The sequence below is a fragment of the Cryptomeria japonica genome, chromosome 7 (assembly GCF_030272615.1).
Source record: "Cryptomeria japonica chromosome 7, Sugi_1.0, whole genome shotgun sequence".
Classification (NCBI taxonomy): domain Eukaryota; kingdom Viridiplantae; phylum Streptophyta; class Pinopsida; order Cupressales; family Cupressaceae; genus Cryptomeria; species Cryptomeria japonica.
Genome location: NC_081411.1, coordinates 266,147,343 through 266,170,430, shown reverse-complemented (window position 1 = coordinate 266,170,430; position 23,088 = coordinate 266,147,343). Strand labels below are relative to the sequence as shown.

The following is a 23,088-nucleotide window of genomic DNA, read 5'->3' as shown; positions in this document are numbered from 1 at the left end:
AAAATCTCCCACATCTTCCAATACTATATGTAGAGGAATGACCTAGTAATCTCATCTAAGAATGAAACTTGTGGATCTTCTTCATTGTTAATTATTATCCTTGGTCACCACATTTTTGTTAGAAAATCATGCATATAATATACAATGCATTTAGTACACTTCCTATATAACCTCATGATAAAAAAAAACATGCATACAAGATTATAGAATAACAAAATTCATAGACAAAATAGAGGAGCCACAAGATAACACAAGATATACTGTGGGAAACCCTCCAGAGGAAAAAGTATAACTTTCTAATGTAATTATTTATTTATATTTCTTTACATGAGAAATAGATTTATTTTTATATTATTGTAATCAATAGTAAATATTATACTGGATAAACTAATACGTCATAGATATGTTCAAATATCTAGAATTGTGCCCACTCTTAGTTATTTTCATTCTACCTTCTGATTAATGATTCATGGAGACTTCACTAGCTAGGCAATATTATATCATGTGCATTCATATTGGGGGGTTTAATATCCCAAAAATGAGGGTGCAATATATTGCCTATTAGTGAAAATAGGGGGGGTTTTAATTCCGACTATGAAAAACCACAATATTTGGTGAAAATAGGGAGGCTTTTAATTCGAGTTGTATATTGGGAGGGGGTGACAAAAAATGATTTTAGGGAAATATTTTTAAAAAATGGGGGGATTCTTTAGTATGCCATAAACACACATGCTATAACCCAGGTTCACTAGGTGAAGCTCCCGTGTAATGATTTAGCCCCTCCAAGTTTTAAGGTTTTTTGTGAATACTCCTTGTTTTTTTCTATGTGCATATTCTAACATAAATAGTTATTTTTTTGTTGGCATATTAATATGGTTTATACATACTCCTTATACCCACCATATTAAATTAAACATAAGTTAAATATATTAGTTTTATTCATGTAAATAAATAAATATAATTTATAAAAATTAATCTAATGATCCCCCACATCTTCCAACACTATGTGTAGAGGAATGATGTAGTAATCTCTCCAAGAATAAAACTCATGGATCTTCTTCATTGATAATTGTAATCCTTGGTCACCACATTTCATTAGAAAATTGTGCATAATATATCCAATGCATTCCAATTCTTATATAATCCCATGAGAGAAAATAATGCATACAAGCTTACAAAATAACCAAATTCATAGATCAAATAGAAAGGCCACAAGATAACATACGATATACCCTAGAAAAATCCTCAATAGGGAAAAATCTAGTTTTTAATATCGTCTAAATTAGAAATAAAGTACTACATGCCCTTACAAAGTCAAAATGAATACTTTTTACACATCAAGCCTCTCCATGCATCCTTCATGTGTCCAAGCATTCAAATCTACACATCCCATGTCATGCTTCACATATGAACTTCTCCAAAAGAATCACCAATATGACATCCCACTCACCCATCCAACCTTAACCACTAGATATGTTCTTGATTTCATAAACTCAAGCAAGCACATGAATAATAAGTGGTAAGATAAACAATGCACCTAGAAACCATGAGAACATAAAACTATTGATCCTTCATTTAATATTGGGTAATAAGTTTGCACAATAATAAATATATTTGCTAAATATTAAATAATCATTCTATGACTCCCACACATAAAATAACTAACCTGATGTTACAATACAAGTTTACAAATGGTCCCCAAATAATTACCTATTGTGGCTAGCCACGTCTCCTTAAATGTACCACAACTAAATAACTATTTAACTATAACATTAAAATAAATTTAAAATACAATTATGTACAACACCAAATCTAAAAAAATTGTATTTGTGCATTTGTTAGCTTAATCCTCTAGACACTTTAAATCTATCTAGTGAAAATTTAGTGACACCAGTAAAATTTTAAGTAATGGAGGTAGAAAATGACCAACCTATGGAAAATATTCGATGCATCTTTATATAGAATATTAACATGGTGTAAGAAAATTAAATTCAAGATTTTGCTTCTAATATTGGAATATGTAACTTATTCTAATTTTCATTTAATAGAACCTAGTTAGATAAAGATAATTAGATGATGTTCTTTTGAAGGTGTCTCAACTCAATGAAAGCTTCTTTTCACATCACTTGTGGTCACTGTGTCCCGATTTTTATAATATGCACAGTATGTCCTCTCCTTCTTGGATGATTCCCCTTTGTAAAAGAAAGAGAACCCAAAGTTATTTTATGATGGTGATTCCCTGGCTTTCTTATTTTTCTTGGATTCTTTATTGTTCTTCTTCTTACCTTTGATTTTGAAGAAGAAGTAAATGCTAATGAAGGTAGTTTGATGTTGTGTTTTTCAAGGTGTGTCAACTCATCAATTAGTCTTTTTATAGCACTTATTATCACTATGTCCCAACTTTTTACAATATGCACATTTTGTCCTCTTCTTATTGGATTATTCCCATTTGGGAGAGGAAGAGAACTCATGGGTATTATATAATGGTGATTCCTTGGCTTTCTCAATTTTTTTGAAGTCCTTATTCTTTTTCTTCTTACCTAAGTTCCTATTTGAATCATTTAAAAATTTAGTAATGAGAGCTTGCGATTTAGAAGACTTTAAAGTGTTTATATGTACCAACTTGGCATATTCCCTTGTCAGTGAAGCTATAAATGTAACAAGAGTAGAAATTTTTATGTGAAATACTTAGGGAATTTAAAGTAGCATAAAATATAGAAATAAAAAATTCAATAATCAAGACCTAGTTTAAGAAAGAATAAATTTGAAATCCTCTTTCTCAACTCTATTATTCTAGATGCAATCTAAGAGATTTGAGCTTGGTAAACAAGTCTTGGATATGATAAAAATCTGATGCATTAAGACCTGTAAATTCATTCTCCTATTCAAATTGCCTCATCTTATAATATTTTCCAATGAGATCCTCTAATGTAGTCTACATATCATTTGGTGTATGTGAGAAGCATCATGAAACCTAAGATCTAGAGAAATATACAAAAGAAAAGTATCAATGGCTTCATCTCCCCAAACAATTCATTTTTTTGTTTCTAAAGAACATGTGGATTCTAGATCTATGTTTAATGTTATCCTCTATAACTTCAATTCGAGCAATAAAGCCTCCATTTGAGATTTCCATTCATGATAGTTATATGGAGTGAGAGGAACATTTTTTGGAAAATCCATGATAAATTAGAGAATAAAATATATAGAAGTAGTAATTTATACCTCACGATACAAATAATTAACCTCTTTTTTCAAGAGAAAAATTAACTCTTCTGTGGAATTACAAAAGCATAAACCAAAGTCCCAAATCTAGATTATCATTAAAATTCTCTACAATTGATTAAAAATATACAAAAATTGCATATGTAGATCTATAGATATCTTGGATACCTTTTTAGTGCACAAGAATCATAAAAAATGAAGAACTAGGCAAGAAGTTATGGGATTAGAGGCTGAAAAATAAGATCTAACTTTGACAATAAGAAAAAATAAGCATCAAATAGTAGAGCTTGGAAAAATAACCTATACCATTATGAAGTAAACTAGATCATCTTTTTGATAATATCTTTTTTTTTTAAATGACCTTCTAGATTAAAATTTGTGATTTTTTTTTTTTAAATGCACTATTTGGGTATATGGTCCAAATATTTGGCCCCTTAGTACTAAGTTCATGGACTCTTGTGTGATAAAATTCTTTAAAAATAGTATTCAAATTTTAAAACATGGATGCTAGTAATTTGATGGTTGCAGCCTCTAGTGTGCCACCTATTAGCATTCAATAATTAAGCCCCTCACATGGGATAATGTGCCTAATGGGACCATTGACCTTAAACTAAGGCTAAAATAAAAAATAAAAAAATTGTTTTTTAAAAAAAGATTGGCATGCCAATTGACATGATCATTATTGATGCAATAATAATGAGATTTGATGAAGGCCATGCATACAATGACAACCAATAATGCAGACAGGGTATGATTCTGATAATCAACCTACATAGAATAATGTTGTACCAAATATGTTGATGCTTCATATTATTCACCCAATTGCACCTATGGTAATAAAAAACATACCTTTATATTATATGATATGAATCCATATGATGTGTGGATTCTATACAATTTTATTGATGGAATCTTCTACAAAATCTATCAAACCCTAGAAAAAATGGCTAAAAATCCTCTATCACCAAAATATAAAAAAATTTATATGAAAATAAGCATTTTTAGGCCTTCTAGACTCAATAATGAAATCCTTTTTACCCCAAAATGCACCCAAAATTATATTTGAGAACAATTTTGTATATTTAAAGCTCTAATACCATGTAGAAGTTAATAGATAAATCCACTCACCACAAGATCACTCATAAAAAAATATTGACATTTTACAAGAGAGTATGGGAAGAATACATTTCTTGATTATGGATGCAAAATATTTATTACAAATGTACACATGACTTGCCTTGGTTATAAATGCAAGGTAGATAGATAGGATTAGACAAGATCATGACAAGTGTTTTAATCCTATGACATAAGACAACTAAAGATAAGATAAAATATTATTACATGACAACTAATACCTTCTAGAAATAGTCTTAGATCCCTAAGTAAACTTAACATGTGTGAACATGAGTGCAAAGGGTTTCACTAATGTATAGCTAGATAATGTACCTTATTCACACTATGAAGGAAGAAACTAGTTAGAAAACTCCCTTGTCCACACCAACAACCATGCTAAATTAATATTTGATCCTAGCATGAAACTCAATAAAATAAATGTGGGATCACAGTTCATAAATGTACCAAAATAATTTAGATAGATAAATAATAAGAATTCTTATTTTGGCACACTCTAACTCGCTCAAATTCATTCCCAATTTGATAATTTTTATATAATCTTCTAATGCAAAACTAGAAAAATTCCAATTTCATCATTGATCAAGCTTAAATTTCATTTCAAGCTGGCCAATTTCAAAAAGGAAGTCTTTATGGACAAATCTTTGAGTAATTGCTCCTTTGCTAATAACATGACACATATGGAAAGAAAAAAACACATGAATATTTTGCAACACAAAATCTAGGGTAGAGGACATTATTAGAAAGATCAAGATAAGCATATATGTGAGACATCCAATGGTAAGTGTTTAATTAAAGAAAAAGCTTCCTTCCCAAGTTGGGATGAGGAAATTCAAAGAAGATGGCTAGAGATTTAAAGACTATACGGAGTTATCCAAGAGAAGAAAAGGACCAAATTGGATGTTAGATTGAAAAGTCCTTGTTTAAGCATATGGAAATTCAATTTTGATAGTGCAACTAAAGGCAACTTGGACATATCTGGGGCTGGATGTGCAATTAGGGATTGTGAATGCAATCTCATATAGGCCATCTCCAGAAATTTAGAATAACTACAAATAATGAGATAGAGATGGAAACTTTTGCTATGGGGTTACACAAAAGATATACAATATAGAAATTGAAGATGACTCAATACTATGTATTCAAGAAATAATGAAAAACCAAGTTTAAAATTGGAAATTGAAAGGTTGAATACCCGATCTTTTAAGAAGCATCAATAATTTTTTGATTTTCCTTTTTTGATTTTCCTTGTTTCAAAGATACAAACAAGGTGATAGACAAATTAGAAAATGTCGGGGTAATGTAAGAAGAAGTAGAATTAATAAGCAATACTTCAACAAGGTGGGATGAGCTAGAAGAATACTAGCTCATGATAAAATGTCTCCGAGAAAATAAGATATTAACACCAAATATGGATGAAGAAGAAGAGGTTAAATATGGTAAAATGATATTAGAATTATGGCTCAATCATTATGTCTTTTGAAATCTCACTTTGGGTCCTCCTCGAAAGTAGACATTCTTTATTTGCAAGGCATGATTATAAATACTAGAAGATCATTACAGAAGAATCTTACAGACAAAAATCAAAAGAGATCTTTAATTGTTGTGTCAATCAGAGGTGTACTTCAAGAATTGACACGTCTGTCATTCTTTCAGAAGTAATAACACAGTTTATTGAAGGAATTGGTAGAGTAAATGGACTCCATTTTTCATAATGTTGGATGAATCGCTTAAACGGAAGATTACACATCCCAAAAAACTAAATAAATAAAACGCATTTCTGCAAAACGATGTCAAACGCAACACTTTTGATCCAAAGCAAAGTTCTTCACACACACTGAAGAAAGTTCATCCAGAGCACACGATTATCAACAACCATTGAAACCGAATCTCTACAATACTCAAGATGGATAACTCATATCGAATCCTGAGCAAATTTCATTTTGATTATAAAAGGAGAAAGGGATTAGAACAACATAAGTTTCATTCATAATTGAATAAGAGGCAGTTCAAACAAGAGCTTAAGAAGAAACAAACTAAATAAATGGTGTTGATATTTGGAATTGAATGTTCGTGTGTGGAAGAGACTAAAGATGAGCTATGCAGACACATCTTCATATGTGGCAATGACAACATAATGTAAGCTATACGCCAAGTGGTAGGAGGGGGTTTTAGTAGAGAGGGGCATTTCCATGATAGGCTGATGTATAGGCACTTCTTCTGTACAATTATTCAAGTATTGGGGTCTAGAGATTGAGGAGATCAAATTGGGTGTCACCTAGTGGCGACTAATAATTGGTCAGCTATCTCTAGAGTGTCAGATGAAATTGATGAATATGCTATAGTTGGTTTATTGAATAGAACTTCTGATTTGGAGAAACAAGGGAAGAAGGGGATAATGTGTTATGTGTTCATACTAGGAATGGAAAAGAATGATATATTTGATCTAATACAATTAATCGAAGCTAATCTAGATCTATTTATTTAGGCATAAGTCAATATGGTGCTAGATTTTGGTGTTGGTACTAGTTTCTTCCAACATCACTTTTCCTAATGTAATCCTATTTTGTATTTTGTAAATTAATAAAAGGGAGATACCTCCTTTCGATAGTACTTACATAAAGAAAAATAATTTCATATATATAAATGAATTAAACTAATTGCACTTCCACCATAATTATGAGTGCTTACATGATTTGCTAGCTTTATTTCACTAATTCTAATTCGATACATGCAAAAATGTTAGCTCAATTCACGAGTGAAATAATTTGAATTATCCCTTAAAAGATTAACATCTCTCACGTGATGAGATAAATGATCTAATAACTTCAACTCCAAATTAAAAATAACAAATGATAAAAATAGATTTAGCTTTGTTAAAAAAATTATAAACTTTGTGTAGACACATAAATTTGACTAAATTAATATTTAATTAATTATGTCTTTATCGCATGATTAATTTAATTTATCATATTAACCTAACATTACCTTTAAATTGATTAAATTATATTTAATTAATAACCCCTTTCCACTTCTTCCAAATATTGATTTATTTCAATAAATCAAACTCATCTTTATGGAATATTCCATTTTTGTCCCTAATCCTAAATAGCTAAATTAATCCATGATTAATTAGGCCAATTTAGTGATTCCTACAAACCTATCATCTAATCCCCTCATTATCCTAATTAATCCAAAGCTTAACCAATGTTAGTATTTATTCAAATTAAAATACTACACATCTACCCAAACCCACATGTGACTCACAAGTCACTTCACATGTCCACATCACCTTTGAACAAGGGGTTCTCACATGTGTGTGAGGATGCTCTTCCCCATAGAGCCACCCTACTCTTTCCCCTTTTGGCCTGTGTGTCATAAACTCTCTTCCACTAGCCCTTACACCTTTCTACAATTGTTTCTACTTGTCACCTCTTGGACTTCCCAAGATTTACTCACACATGTGTGAGCACATTTACCCTTGTACCCACTTCTCCTTGTGACACTTGTCAAAAGGCTAAGCCTTCAAACCTAGGACCACATTTCCTTTCAATCTAAGCCCTTGATCACCCTTTTAATCTTGATCATCCATTTCTAGGCTCCTAACTCTATAAATTGAAGCCTCTATCCATCAATCAAAGAAAACTACTTTTTATGCATCCTTATGTTGGCCTTTTATCCACTTTCATCACATAATTACTTTCCCCTTTTATCCATAAATCATTGCAAACTTGTGTTGTCCTCTTGACATCATAAGCACCTTATCATACCCAAATCATTACTCATATATCCTTACTTTGTTATGCAAGTGTGAGAAATCCACACTTAACTCCACTCGATCTCCCACTCTTCATTTGACAACCTTGAAGCAATGTGGTTCATGGAGACGAGGAGGAAAAGGAAGAATCACGACATTGGGAGCGTCATGAGGGAAGTTATATTGGTTTAATCATGTTTTCTCATTATGTTTTTATATACTTAATCTTTCTTGATATCGCTTTTAATATGGTTTTGATTTTTATTGATTACTAATCTTTACTTTAACCATTTTGATGCAATACACTTTGATTATGCTCTCTTCAAAAATGATGATGAGCTATTTTTAACATGGGCTAAGAATGAACTTTTCTAAAAGGTAATTGTGAATGATCTAATGAAGCTTTCAAGGTAAAATCATTTGAATCTTTGATTCATTTTATGTTTTGAATCCATAAATTCTCATCTTTTACTTTGTATTGATGACAACAATTTTCTAATTTTAGAATCATTGGATGCATAACTTATTATCGACATCATCTCACAATCTAATTTGACTATGATAGTAATTCATCCAAAAGTACCCTTTTCTACTCCTTAATAATAGTTATCACATTCTTTGCATCTTTCTTTAATAAATTTAAACAATTTTTTTATTTATGAGTTGTTTTCATCCCTTCTTAAATGTAACTTGTGTAGGGTAATCATAGAAAGTTTGATTGACTTCTAAGTTGGTGCAACCTTCATGATTAACCATTATCTTTTAAATTCATTCAAATGCCAATAAAATGTGGGTTGGCCATTACTTTTTTTCCCACAAGCTTGGAGATGTTGATTGGGAGATAATATATTTCATCTTTTACAAGTTTGCTTGTCATTTTATCAAGCACCTCCCTTTTGCAAATCACCACCCTACTCATACTGATAAAATTCATTTGTTTTATTTGGTGATATGTATGTTATTAGTATCATCCTCCATTTTAGTAAAAATCATATGATGTATGTTTGATCATATTATTAATTAATAAAAATCAATAATATTTATTTTCATTTTCAATTAATAAATAAATAAGATCAAATGTGCATCTTGATTTTTGGATAAACATTGCCCCAATCTAGTTGTAGCTTTGTCTTTGACAATAAATCTTTTGGTATCTTCTTTCTTTGATTCACTTTTAAAGTTCTCCTTATCTTCCTTGTTGACATTGATTTCCCTTTATCTATTATTATGTAATAGGCACATTGTTCCTTGTCTTTTTGAAGCTTCAAACTTTTCTTTTACTACATGTAGTTTCCTCATCTTTTAGCAAGACATTTTCTTAAGAAGTTTATAATTTGGTTTCCTTTGTATTGGTGTGGATTGTTAGTGAAGTGTGTACTTGACTATTCAAAGGAAAAATAATAGTTTTTATAAATAAGATGCTCTTTTATGAGGTGCACATTTTCTTTTTATCATAGTTTTATTTTATTTATTTATCTTATTTTCAATTCTTTAATTTTAAATAATAATATTAATAAATAATTATCAATGATAAATTAATATTATAACAATAATTTTAATTTTAAAATCTAATAATTAATCAGTAGTAAAGTTATTTAAACTTTAACACACTTTGGTGATGATACAAATTAATCACACATATGGTCATCAAGTAGTATGATTAATAAGTTTTAGAATGGGCACAATGATGACAAAACTTCTCTAAAGAGGGGGATATGCTATTCTCTTAACCTGTCAATTATAATGGGACATGTGTAGTCAACTTGTGGCTAGCACAACCTTTAACTTATTGATATAATCATTTATATAGTCTTATATAGGTAGTTAAGCTACACTACCTGGAGATGCGCCCTCAGTTTTTTTTTTCAGGCGTTCCTGTCTCGAGGACAGGGGACTCCTAGGGGACATCCCCATTAATTTTGCATATCGACAGTGAATTTTGATAATGAATTCTATAAGCAATTTGACTTTGACTCTCAATTTAACACAAATTTACCATAAGAACTCTGCTAGTTCTTATATGTTAAGGTTCTATAATGTATATGTGCATGTTTTATCCATGTTTTCATATTAATATTTTAAATTTTCGTACATATTTAAATTTTCCCCATTTTTATATAGTTGTCCCCTTTACTATCCCCTAGTCGTCCCCAAAATTGGCAAAAAAAATCACCATCCTGAAAACGTGTATCCCCGTCCCTTGCTCTACGCGTCCTAGAAACTCGGGGTAACACAATAGTTAAGTGAACTTAGGTGACAACCAAGGCATACATATGGAATATATAAGAGCTAGTGGTTGGTTTATGATCACCATAGTGTGAATTTTGTTCTTCTTAAACACTCCTTAAAATTTATCACTTCAAAATGATTTATTATTCTCAAATATTTGTAGCATGTTCTCTATATTTTCTTCTATTGTGTAATTTATTTCATTATAGTTTCACCATTAGAAAACCTATGAGATAAAACTGAGTTAATCATATTGAGAAGCCAAGCCCACCAAGTCCTTTATGAAATGTGACCGTGCTATCTAGTTGGTGTACATTTTTTTAGGTCCTTAAGATCTTGAATCTCGTCTTACCCATAGTGCATGGAGGTACTTTGCCCAAGGGATACATTTTTTTATGATTTTTTCTCATTAGATTTATATTTAGTGGTGAGAAGAGAGGTGGTTCACATCATAGAAATTGATAGTGATGTAAGAGAATGGGATGCGGCTAATTTTCACACAAAACAGCATTTCATACAATTTTTAGAATTCACAAAACACAACAGATTTATGTGAAATTTTCAGTAGCTAAATCTCCATGATATGCATCTCCATAACTGTAAAACCATAAAAAATTAGAAAAAAACATATATTTTACAGATCTGAAAGTTTTTTAAAAATAAATTTAGAGATTAGCAACTGACAGAAGAATGTCCTCTTGCCTGCAAACTACAATCTAAACACAAAACTGCAAAAAAGACTCTCAGCTTAAAAAATTAACACATTCAGACTGCAACAATAAACAAGTTCATTGGCCTTGCTCTCTCCGCTCTATACACTTCACTCTCTACACTCTTCCTAACCAAGCCTCTGTAATTTAGCCCTCTCGGTGACTGCACACCCACCACACACTCCTCTTCATTTGGCCGATGCTATTCTCACCTTCTCGCCCCCCGCTCAAGTTGATACCCTATTCTCTAGATAGTCCTTTATCTGTTCTCACCATCTCTTCCTTGGACCATTCTTTTGCAGCCCACTAAGTAGCTTAACCTCTGCGCAGCTACACCCATCTTACCTTGGCCGATGCTTCAATATATATATATCCCTCCTTATCAATTCATATGCTTCGTCCCCTATAATTCTTTGCCTTTTCGATTGACTAGTTTTCATTCTTTGCTAGTTCATTTACCTCAGACCGTTTTATGCCAAATTCCAATCGATAGCTCTGTTTTATGCCTACGCACTTGTCATGCTGCGGTTACAAAGCTATATCAACATGCCTAGGTCGTAAGAATACTAGCAAGATTGAGGAATTTGTCTTTATGCCTGCGTGAAAGTATCTAAAGCCTTCTCAACAAACTCATGTTGCGCATATCCTGCAGACTCAGAAAACATTTCGATGAAGCATTATGTCAAACAGTTTGCGTGCTAAGTCTATGCTTCCACATTTCGATAACACGTTCATCAGGGCAATCGCATTTACAATATCTGAATTTTGATGGATATCCATGCCCTGTTTCGATGCTCCCATTTGAGCTGCGTTGTCTGCCAGTTTGATTTACTTGTAAGTGTCTATAACCTTTCGGCAGATAAACATTTGGCAACTGGGTGGTTTTTCTCATTCTTCCTCTAGAGCAGCATAGAGGTGGGAGTCTTTGACTGCATTCCAATTGATAACAAGCAACAATTGATGAAATCGATGACTTCCTGGCTAATCAAACTATTAACCTTGTAGCGGCTGTCACTTTCTTGTAGCTCTGATCACATTTGAGCCGTGGAACCATAAGAAATCGGTGAATCGATGGCATATTGACAAGAGCGATATAAAGATGAAAGGCTACGTAGTGTGAATAATTCAGTCAAGAAAAGGATTGTGTGGGTGTGTGGCTGCGCATTAGCTGAGGGGAGAAATGTGTGGTTGCGTAAGCGAAGTGTGAAGGTGTCAATTCATAGCTAGGATGAAGGCATGTTATGCTGCAAAAGGGGAAAATAGTGAAGGCTTAGTTACTGTGAACTGTTTGTGAGTTTGAGAGAGGCCAATAGAAGGCTATATTGTGAATTGTAAATTAGCAGGTTTGATATGCAAGTTTGATATCTGTTGTAACCTATGTGTTTAGATGAAAAAACAGAGAGTCTCTGTTTGTTTGTGATTGAGCTTGAAGTTCAGAGCAAGAGGAGTCTTCTTCTTGAGTCAGATGGCCATTCCTATTTTTTCACCAAAGAAATCTTGAGGTAAGGTTGAACGTAACCAAATTAAGGAACCAAGCTTTCCTCACGTGCTCTATATGAATTTGCACCCCGCTCCTCCCCTCGCCCGCTACTGTAAAATTTCTTGAAACCCCAAGATCTTGAACCCTATTTTTCTTATGGTGTATGGAGTGACGCACAACCTTGGTCTAACCATAATATATGTTCAAATTCTATCGAGAGAGGCCACGAGGACATGGGAGGTATGGGTAACACTTATGACAATGCATAGATCAATGTTCACCCTTGTGTTTCACCATGAAGGCACCTTGAAGTAAGGTCAATTCTGACCATTTTAATGAATGAAGCCCACTCCATGCTAGGTAGTTCAAGTGTGTAAATTTTCTTGAGGTTCTGGGATCTCAAATTCATGTATTTTCTTTAATCTAACATTTTTTTTTGTCAAAAAAGTTATGTTCAAATAATAATGACTATTAAAAGGACCAATGGTCCTTCATGTTCCAATCACTACATACTCAGATTGTATATCTAAGCTTCCAGTTACTATCTTTAGAAAATCAATACATAGTAATTAAAAGCCGACTAAAATATTTAACATGTATCAATAATAGCTCACTTGTATATTGAGTAGTTAAAATTTGATAATATACATAATAGAATATTTGTGCATAAGTATTGATCAAAACATTAATTAGAAAAATACTTAATAAATCAATTCTATAAATTCTTAGTGATTGAAACACATAATTATTAAAATATTATGAATAGATATCAAGTTTAAATGACTATTTTTTATTTTAAAACTTATATGAAAAAACTGAAAAAAATCCTTCAAAATTTGAGTTACTTTTATGTCCTTTCCCTATAAAACGTCACAATTGCAATCTCTCCTTTACCGAAACGAAACAAAACACTTATTGGCATAGGTCGTGAAACTGGCGACTCCACTCTCTGAGTTTCCAGGGCTGCGTGGGTAATGTGATCACAAACCCGCTGCGGGATTAAATGAGTGTGAAGGAATTTGACGAGTGCTGTCCTTAACTGCGTAGAAGGAAAGTGATTGCAGAGACAATTTTAGACAGATAATTTCAAATCTAACTAGAATGGAAACCAATGTAACGGATAGATTTCAGCCTAATGCAAAGTCTAATGAGTTTCTGAGACCGTCGGGGAATAACTGCGCGGATAAGAGTCGTTGAGCCAGAAGGTAAGGATGTTTTAATCCCCAAGAAAAAAGCTAGAGTAGCATCTACGCTATGTTTGACACCTGGCAGAGACAACGAATGTCGGTCCGCTCCCACCGCTTGATATTGATCATCCGATTTTCGATTAGGAATCCAAGTTCACCAATAAATATCTTAAATCTGGTTCCCATCGTAGTAATGTATGTAGTTTCTGTAAGCGCTGGTTTGGAATGTTAGAGGCGATCATTAACTGCAATGTTCAGGGGGCGACGTGCAGAGGAATTGCGGGTCGCTTTTGGCCATTGAATGTGCTCTTCGTTTTACATGTGCCTATGGACCTGGACATTATCTAGTGATATTAGGAAGATTACTTTAAGCTTAGGAGCCTAGTATTTAATTTAATTTTTTTTCTGTGCAATTGGTTTGTGGGGTATAGTTAGTGTTTTTTGTCAATTTGCTTTGGAAGATTGGCAGCAAAGATTGGCTGGAACTGACAGGTAGCTATAACATTGGATGGCTTCAACATGGATTCCAATCAGAAGCGAGGTGGTCTGTAAGCTTAGAACAGGGCTTAGGGCTTTTTGATTTAATATATTTTTTGGGCATCATTATATAATATTCCAATGAGGAAGTTTGACCAATAATTAAATATAAGCCGATCACGAAAAAAATATTCTCAGATGTTTCCTTTTATTTCAGTGCATGAAAGGGTTTAGAACATTCAAAGGGTTTGAACACGATGATTCATCGGGCGATTGAGCGAGTTATGGCTTCTATCGGTTTCTCTGAGTAAGGAGCTTATGGTATTCAATTCTGCTGGCTTACAATTTTGATTGTTTTCTTTTTGGGTTTAGTAGTTAAATTTCATTCGTTGGTTTTACCATTTCAGATTCTTTCAGAGTGAAGGAAGGAAAGGGTTTTATGCAGGGTTTTTAGGGCCATATTGAGATTCTATCATTTCAGATTGCCCAGTAGCGCTATTTGAAAGATCTGTTGTTAAACTTTGTGATCCCTTTTTAGCTCATTGCAGGGAGTGCGATTTTACTGAAATTTGTACATTTTATTTTAGGTACATAAAGTCATGTTTTAGATTTCGTATCTGATCATCTTGGCAGCTAGAGATGCTTGCAATTCTCTGTGTGTATTTTATAAGGTAAATGCTCTGTAGATTGTCAGGGTCAGCATATCGCATTTTGGTCATGCATGCAATTGTATTTGTGTGCTTTGTAGGTTAGATGCTCTGTAAATCGTCAGAGCTAGCATGCATCACCGGATATGTAGAAGCGCAGTGTGTCACCGTCGCAATGTCAGCTTACTCTCAATTTCCCAGAGATCAATTAACTAAATTCCACCAGAGAAATGGCCTGTTATTTTTTGTTATCGTTTGCTGCAGTTATATGATTTAGGGGGTAAACTTATTATTATGCTTTAAACAGCGTTTGTTTTAGGCTTGTTAAGTTTGTCTTTTATTTCTTTGCTGGTGTGTTGGCTGAGCACAGAGCAGCTTTTTTGGAGGAGTTTTCCTGTGGCAGCATATTCTTTACTCAAGTTTGATGGTTAATGGATTAAAAGTTTTATTTTTCTAAAAAATTATTTCCAACATATCAGCATTTGGCCTTACAATCTTTAGGCAGATGACCTTTTAATATTTTTAAACCTAACTAGAATGGAAAATCAATGTAACTTATATGATCCAACTGAATGCAAAATCCAACGAGGATCTGAGAACTGCCTAGGAATACCTGTCCAGATTTGGTCAGCGAGTTCTCATGATGGTAATGTATGTAGTTTTTATAAGGATGTTGTCTTATTGGGGCTTCAGGATCTATTTCAGGGGAGACTACTGTTTTTTCAAATTTGAGTGGGTGTAATTGGGAACTTGGGTGGGGTTAGACCGTATCAGCTTTTCTGCCCACTTCATATGAGTTTTTAAATTTCCATCAATTAATTTTTATTATTATTTATATTTACTTTGAATGAAACTGTGTAAAATTCTAAAATTCAAATTCACGAGACCAGACCACCAGGATTTCAATTTTTTTTAAAGTTACATTATAACTTACATTAAAATATAAAAAATCAATGACATCCAGCTTCATAAATTTAGGACTTAAAAGTTTTTAAACTACATTATAACCTACTTAAAAATAATCTTAAAAAATTTCAATGAAATCCACTTAATTTTTTTTGAGGAGCTCCTCTCTACGTTAGGGTTGGGCAGTGAGCATTACCTGAAATCTTTTTAGGCGGTGGTGTGCAGGGGAATTGCGGGTTACTTTTTGCCATTGAATGTGATCTTCGTTTTTAAATGTGAGCCTAATATTTAATCGAATTTTTTCTATGCAATTGGTTTGTGTGGTATAGTTTGTGTTTTTTTTGTCAATTTTGCTTTTGAAGATTGGCTGGAATTGACAGGTAGCTATGACATTGGATGGCTTCAACATGATTTCCAATCGGAAGTAAGGCGGTCTCTAAGCTTTAGAACAGGGCGCATGGCTTTATAATTTAATATAATTTTTTGGAGTATCATTATATATTATCCTGTAGAGGAAGTTTGACCAATAAATAAATATAAGGCGATTCGGAAAGAAATATGTTATATGGCTCATTTTGTTTCAGTGCATGATAGGTTTTAGGACATTCAAAGGGCTTGAACACAGTTATTCATTGGGCAATTGAGAGAAGAATGGCATCTATTGGTTTCTCTGTGTAAGGAGCACATGGTATTCAATTCTGCTGGTTTGCGATGCTGTTTTTGGGTTTAGCCATTAAAATTTCATGGGTTGGTTTTATAATTCAGATGTTAAAATTTCATGGGTTGGTTTTATATTTCAGATTTTACCAAAGTGGAGGTATGGAAAGGGTTTTTATCATTTTATGTTGGGTTTAAGGTTTTATCATTTTGAGATCTCTTTTTGGCTTATTACAGGGAGTATGATTTTATTGAATTTTGTACACTTTTAATTTAGGTACGTAATGGTAAAGGCATGCTTTAGTTTATTCCTTTTTATATCTGATGATCTTAGCAGCTAGAAAACGTTAATTAAGGTGTTGCTTCCAATTGTCTTTGTGTGATTTGTAGGTTAAATGCTCTGTAAATTGTCATGATCAATTTGACTTTAAATTACCACCAAACATGTTAAAAGTGCTATCTGTTACCATAGCAACATCGGCCTATTCTCAATGGCTAGTTATTAACTATTGGAATCGATATTGGTGGTGAATATTTGATACTCAGAATGTGGTCCACTACAAAATGAAGGAGACTTGTGGGGGAAAGTGAAATGGCTTACTATTTCTTTGTTATTGTTCGCTTTGGTTATACGATTTATTGGGTAACTTCATTATTAATATATTAAGAAGCTTTTGTTTTAGGCTTGTTAAGTTGTTCTTTATTCCTTTGCAGTTATGTTGGCTGACCATAGAGTAGCTTTTTGAGAGAAGTTTTCCCATATTAGTTACTTAAGTTTGCTGGCTAATAGATTGCGTTTAAGGCGGAGTTGCTGGATCTTCTAAGTATTCAAAACATTTTATGCATGGCGACTTAAGTGAGGATTTTCCAGTTATAGGTTTTGTATTTTTTAAAAATTATTTTGAACATCTCATTATTTGGTCTTATAATCTTTAGCCAGACGAAATTTGTATATAGGCAAACATTTCGTGGGGAGCGTGAACCTTATGTTAGAAGTTTCCTCCTTGTAAAAATTGATGCGGAACATATCACTGTTTGGCAGGTGAACTTTAAATTAAACTGGCGGCCCATGGGCATCGAAATAACACTGTTTGAATATCAGCATTTTTTATCATCTGTCATTTTGAGGGAATTTAGTTAAAGAGGAATCTGCAACAGCACGGTACACAATTTTATTTTAGTTTAATGTTATGAATATGAGGAGCCTGTACAATATTTGAGGGTTTAAGTGCAGCGTAGAAGCATCTGCTGCATGGTGATTATAATTATACAGGCATTTGTGGATGCGAGTCTACACAAAATCCAGCAGTTCTTTCTGTTGGGTAGAAGCATATGCACTGGCAAATGATAGATTAACTTGAATTAATTGGAGTGTGATTATAGAAGCATCAGTGGAGGAGGTATTTGATGTATTTAATTTTTTTTCCTTTTTTTCAGATGATTATGTAGGTATTTGTGGAGGCAAGGAGCCTAATTGAAATCAGAGGTCAAGGGAATCAGAAGTAAAATCAGAGGTCAAGGGATTCTGTGAGGATGATTTTGATCAATTTTGTTTTGGCTTTATGTGTTTGTACAGTATGTTCCATGAGATTGATCTACCTTGTTAACCTGTATGCAAACCTTGAAGCATTTAAAATTAAATTGGCAATTCGGGGCATCTATTTATTTCTTATTTTAATGATTTGTCATGTTTGTGAACGTTAGAACGCATTTAAGGTTTATGCAAACCTGGAAGCAACCGGGTATGCTGCTGAAGTACTCTATGGATAGAGTGGTACAACATTTTTTATATTAACATAAAGTGATACAACATTATTTATATTATGTTATGCAGCAGTCAATTGTTTTGCAACTATGAGCTGAAGGGGAAGGTTGAGGTAGCATTTAAGTTATGGTGTTATGCTTTTTAAGTGGTGATTTAGTGAAGAGCACCTTCATTTTAATATGGCCAAAGTATAATTAATAATTATGCAGGGCTTATCTGACATGAGGATTCTGTGGCCCAAAAAATCAGAGGGTGGAATCAGCAAGACAGGAAAAATATCAATATCATAAGGCTGCTGGTATTCTAGGATAGCCATTTTGTGTTTGTGATTTGAACTTTTTATCACCTTGATATGGTTAATCCAAGAAGCAGTTCCGTACTGCTTGACTATCAATAGTAATAGAATTCACATTTGCATTGCAAACCTGAAAAGCATATAAAATTGATTTTGTAATTGGGGCATCTCTTATTTGAATGAGACTCATGTTTGTGAACATTAGAACACATTGAACATTCATGCAAACCTGGAAGCAACAGGGTATGCTATTGAAGTACTCTATGGATAAAGTGGTACAACATTGTTTATATTATGTTTTGCAGCAGTCAATTGTTTTGCAACTTTGATGCCCTATGAGCTAAAGGGGAAGGTTGAGGTAGCATTTATGTTATGGTGTTATGCTTTTTAAATGGTTATTTACTTAAAGAGACCTTCCTCCATTTTAATATGGCCAAAATATAATTATGCAGGAGTTTTCTGACATGAGGATTCTGTTGCCCGAAAGTGGGAATCAGCAAGACAGTGGAAAAATATCAACACCTCAAGGCTGCGGGTATGCAAGATGATCAATAGTTATAGAATTCAAATTTGCATTGCAAACCTGAAAGCATTTAGAATTAATTTGGTGATTGGGAGCATAAATTTACTTCTTATTTTAATGATTCTCATGTTTGTAAACATTAAAATGCATTTAACTTTCATGCAAATCTGGAAGCAACAGGGTATGCAACTGAAGTATTCTATTGATAAAGTGGTACAACATTTTTATATTAAGTTATGCAGCAGTCAATTGTTTTGCAACTTTGATGGTCTATGAGCGGAGAGGGAAGGCTGAGATAGCATTTATGTTATGGTGTTATGCTTTTTAAATGTTAATCTACTGAAGAGCACCTTCCTCCAATATAATATGGCCAAAGTATAATTATGCAGGGGTTCCGTGATGTTAGGATTCTGTGGCCCGAAAAGTCTAAGAGGGTGGGAATCAGCAAGACAGTGGAATCGTATTCTAGGATAGGTGAATTGAAGAACTTTTTATCACCTCGATATGGTTAATGCAAGAAGCAGTTCTATACTGCTTGGTGATCAATAGTTATAGAATTCACATTTGCATTGCATACGTGAAATTATTAAAAATTGATTTGGCAATTGGGGGCATCATTTTATTTCTTATTTTAATGATTGTCATGTTTGTAAACATTAGAATGCACTCAACATTTATGGAAACCTTGAAGCAACAGGGTATGCTACTGGATAAAGTGGTACATCATTGTTTATATTATGTCATGCAGCAGTCAGTTGTTTTGCAACTTTGATGCTCTATGAACTAAAGGGGAAGGTTGAGGTCGCATTAATGTTGTGGTGTTATGCTTTTTCAATGGTGATTTACTGAAGAGTACCTTCCTCCATTTTAATGTGGAGGAAGTATAATTATGCAGGGGTTTTCGGACATGAGGATTCTATGGCCCAAGGGTGGGCATCAGCAAGACAGTGGAAAAATATCAACATCTTAGGGCTGCTGGTATTTTAGGATAGTTATTTTGTTTTTTAAATTGATGAACTTGTTTTTCACCTCGATATAGTTAATGCAAGAAGCTGTTCTCTACTGCTTGATGATCATAGTTATAGAATTCACATTTCCATTGGATACCTAAAAGCATTTAAAATAAAAATTATTTTGGCAATTGGGGTCATCGATATATTTTCTCTTCTAATGATTCTCTTGTTTGTGATCATTACAATGCATTTAACATTCTTGCAAACCTGGAAGCAATAGGGTACAACATTGTTTATAATAAAGTGGTATTATGCTACTGAAGTTTATAATAAAGTGGTATTATGCTACTGAAGCACTCTATGGATGAAGTGGTACAACATTGTTTATTATATGTTATGCAACAGTCAATTGTTTTGCAACTTTGATGTCCTATGAGTTAAAGGGGAAGGTTGAGGTACTGTTTATGTTATGGTATTATGCTGTTTAAATGGTGATTTCTTGAAGAACACCTTCTCCATTTTAATATGGCGAAAGCATAATTATGCAGGGGATTTCTGACATGAGGATTCTGTGGCCCGAAAAATCAAATGGTGGGAATCAGCAAGACAGTAGAAAAATGTCAAGACTTATGGCAGCTGGTATTCTAGGAGTTATTTTGTTTTTTGAATCGCACTTTTTTATTAATGCAAGAAGCAGTTCTCTATCGCTTGATGATCAATAGTTATGGAATTCACATTTGCATTGCAAACCTGAAAGCATTTAAAATAAATTTGTTAATTGTGAGCATCAATTTATTTCTTATTTTAATGATTGTCATGTTTGTGAACATTAGAATGCATTTAATGTTTATGCATACCTGGAAGCAACAGGGTATGCTACTGAAGTATTTATTCTGTGGATAAAGTGGTACATCATTTTTTATAGCTCAGTTGTTTTGCAACATTGATGTCCTATGAGCTAAAGGGGAAGGTTGAGGTAGCATTTATGTTATGGTGTTATGCTTTTTAAATGATTTACTGAAGAGCAATTTCCTCCATTTTAATATGTCCAAAGTACAATTATGCAGGTGCTTTCTGCCATGAGGATGCTGTGGCCCAAAAAATCAGAGGGTGGGAATTAGCAAAACAATAGAAAATTATCAACATCTTAAGGCTGCTGGTATTCTACGATAGTTATTTTGTTTTTGTGAATTGAAGAACTTTTTATTACCTCAATATGGTCAATGCAAGAAGCAGATCTTTACTGCTTGATGATCAATAGTTATAGAATTCACATTTGCATTGCAATTGAGCGAATCACATTAACCAAAATAATGATTTTTTAAAGTGAATATTCTCTTATTTTAATGTGGGTAATGTGCAGGGCCGGGAGAGCATAGCGGAAACTTGTGTGGAATTAGCTGTAGAGAATCACAGTAACCAAAATAATGATTTTTTAAAGTGAATTTCCTGTTATTTTTTATGGGGTGAATGGGCAGGCCCGGTAGAGCATAGCGGAAACTAGTGTGGAATTAGCTGTGGCTTACAAAGATGCACCATTTCAGTTTCTTGTTATCTTATTTGAATTTTTATTTTATTCTATTTTTTAAAAGATATAGTGGAGTTTTGGATGGATGGACATTTGAATCTTGGCTATGATGTAAATCCAGCACTCTCAGCTAAGGATATGTGTAAACTAATTTTTAATTTGCAACTTAGAGTTGCATAATTTCTTTATCAAAGTAGATTGCTTTGGTTCATTGTGAACTTGAGTCTCCTAACTCTTATTTCAGCAATTTTTTTGGTTTGTTTAATTATCCTTTTTGCTGCTACACTTTCGATTTTGCAATAAAACTCTTTTCATTCTCGTGGGAAATCAAAGCTTATTTGTGGGAAGTTGAAAGCTTATGTAAAGCTTATTGATAGGTTCATAATCAGTTTCGATTATTAGTTGTTTTCTTTATAATTTCTTGCCACAGGGGATGAGTGTTCCAACTAAAATAGTTGTTTGTCTAGGTGTCCACACCTTACGAAGTTGTAAGTTTACGATTTAGATTGGGCAATTATGTTTGTCTACCATGTTTGAGGATTTACTAGGTCTTTAAGATGTCTTAAACATTCTTTTAGTGAAGAGATTACTCGATTAGGACTAAATCTGATGTTTTTGAGAAATTACTATAGGCATTAGGGGTTTAAGTTCATCGTTTTATGTAGGTATTTGTGGAGATATGAATCATGGAGGGAAATCAATGCAGGGTTAACATTTATAGAAACCTGGAAGCAACAGAGTATGTGCACCACTGAAGTACTCTATAGATAAAGTGGTGCAATAACTTTTTCCATTATGTTATTTTGCAGTTGGTTGTTCTGTAACTTTGATGGTCTATGAGCTGAAGGGGAAGGTTGATGGTCTATTATGTTGGTATGAATTACTGAAGAGTATCTCCGTCCAATTTAATCTGGCCAAACTATGATTGTGAGGTGTGGATTTTGTGGCCTGAAATTAGAGGGTGGGAATCAACAAGACAGCGGAAAAACATCAACATCCGAAGGCTGTGGGTATTCTAGGATAATTATTTTTTTTTGCGAATTGAAGAGCTTTGTATCACCTCAATATTCTTAATGTGGGAAGCCATTCTCTACTCGATGATTCATAGGTTACCATTCTCATTTGCATTGTGATTGAGCAAATGTGAGTCCTGAAAAGAATGTTTTTTGAGAAGCCAACAACCATATCATAAGCGCATAGCTTAAAAATGATCAATCAATTATCATTTTATTTTTTGGTAGTTTAATTACAAACAATAAATTTTTTTGTTTGTAGATTGGTAGGCGTTCATAAAATGGGGTTTTGGATGGATGGACTCGGTGACAATGTTTGATTTCATCATTATAGCACTTTTAGATTTTAGATTTTAATATAGCATTTTAGATATTTGAAAGATTTGTGTAGTTTAATTTGTCAATTTTTAAAAATGCAACATCCACACTCACCTTGTCTTGAAGCTCAAGATTTCAAATTTCTTACTTGTTAAAAGCCATGAAATTCACATCCATCTCTTCATCATAAGTACTTTGTCTTCTCTTACATCCATTTTTTTCACTTGAAAGAACCTTCCCCTTAAAGTCTTTTATCTTTTTCATTTTGCAACACCTATCCCTCATAG

The 23,088-nt window shown here is 33.1% G+C and overlaps 1 long non-coding RNA gene across 4 annotated transcripts; it reads left to right on the top strand.

Annotated features, from left to right (window-relative positions):
- The first annotated feature begins 13,443 nt into the window (after positions 1-13,443).
- On the top strand, positions 13,444-22,744 carry LOC131046257 (uncharacterized). 4 transcript variants are annotated; one of them, XR_009358423.1, is made up of 3 exons: positions 13,462-19,001; positions 19,379-21,101; positions 21,306-22,744. It is a non-coding gene; the product is annotated as an uncharacterized LOC131046257 (long non-coding RNA). The 4 variants fall into 4 exon arrangements; XR_009358424.1 differs by having other exon boundaries at positions 13,463-14,263; positions 14,414-21,101; XR_009358422.1 differs by having other exon boundaries at positions 13,463-20,581; positions 21,010-21,101.
- Positions 22,745-23,088: the final 344 nt, after the last annotated feature.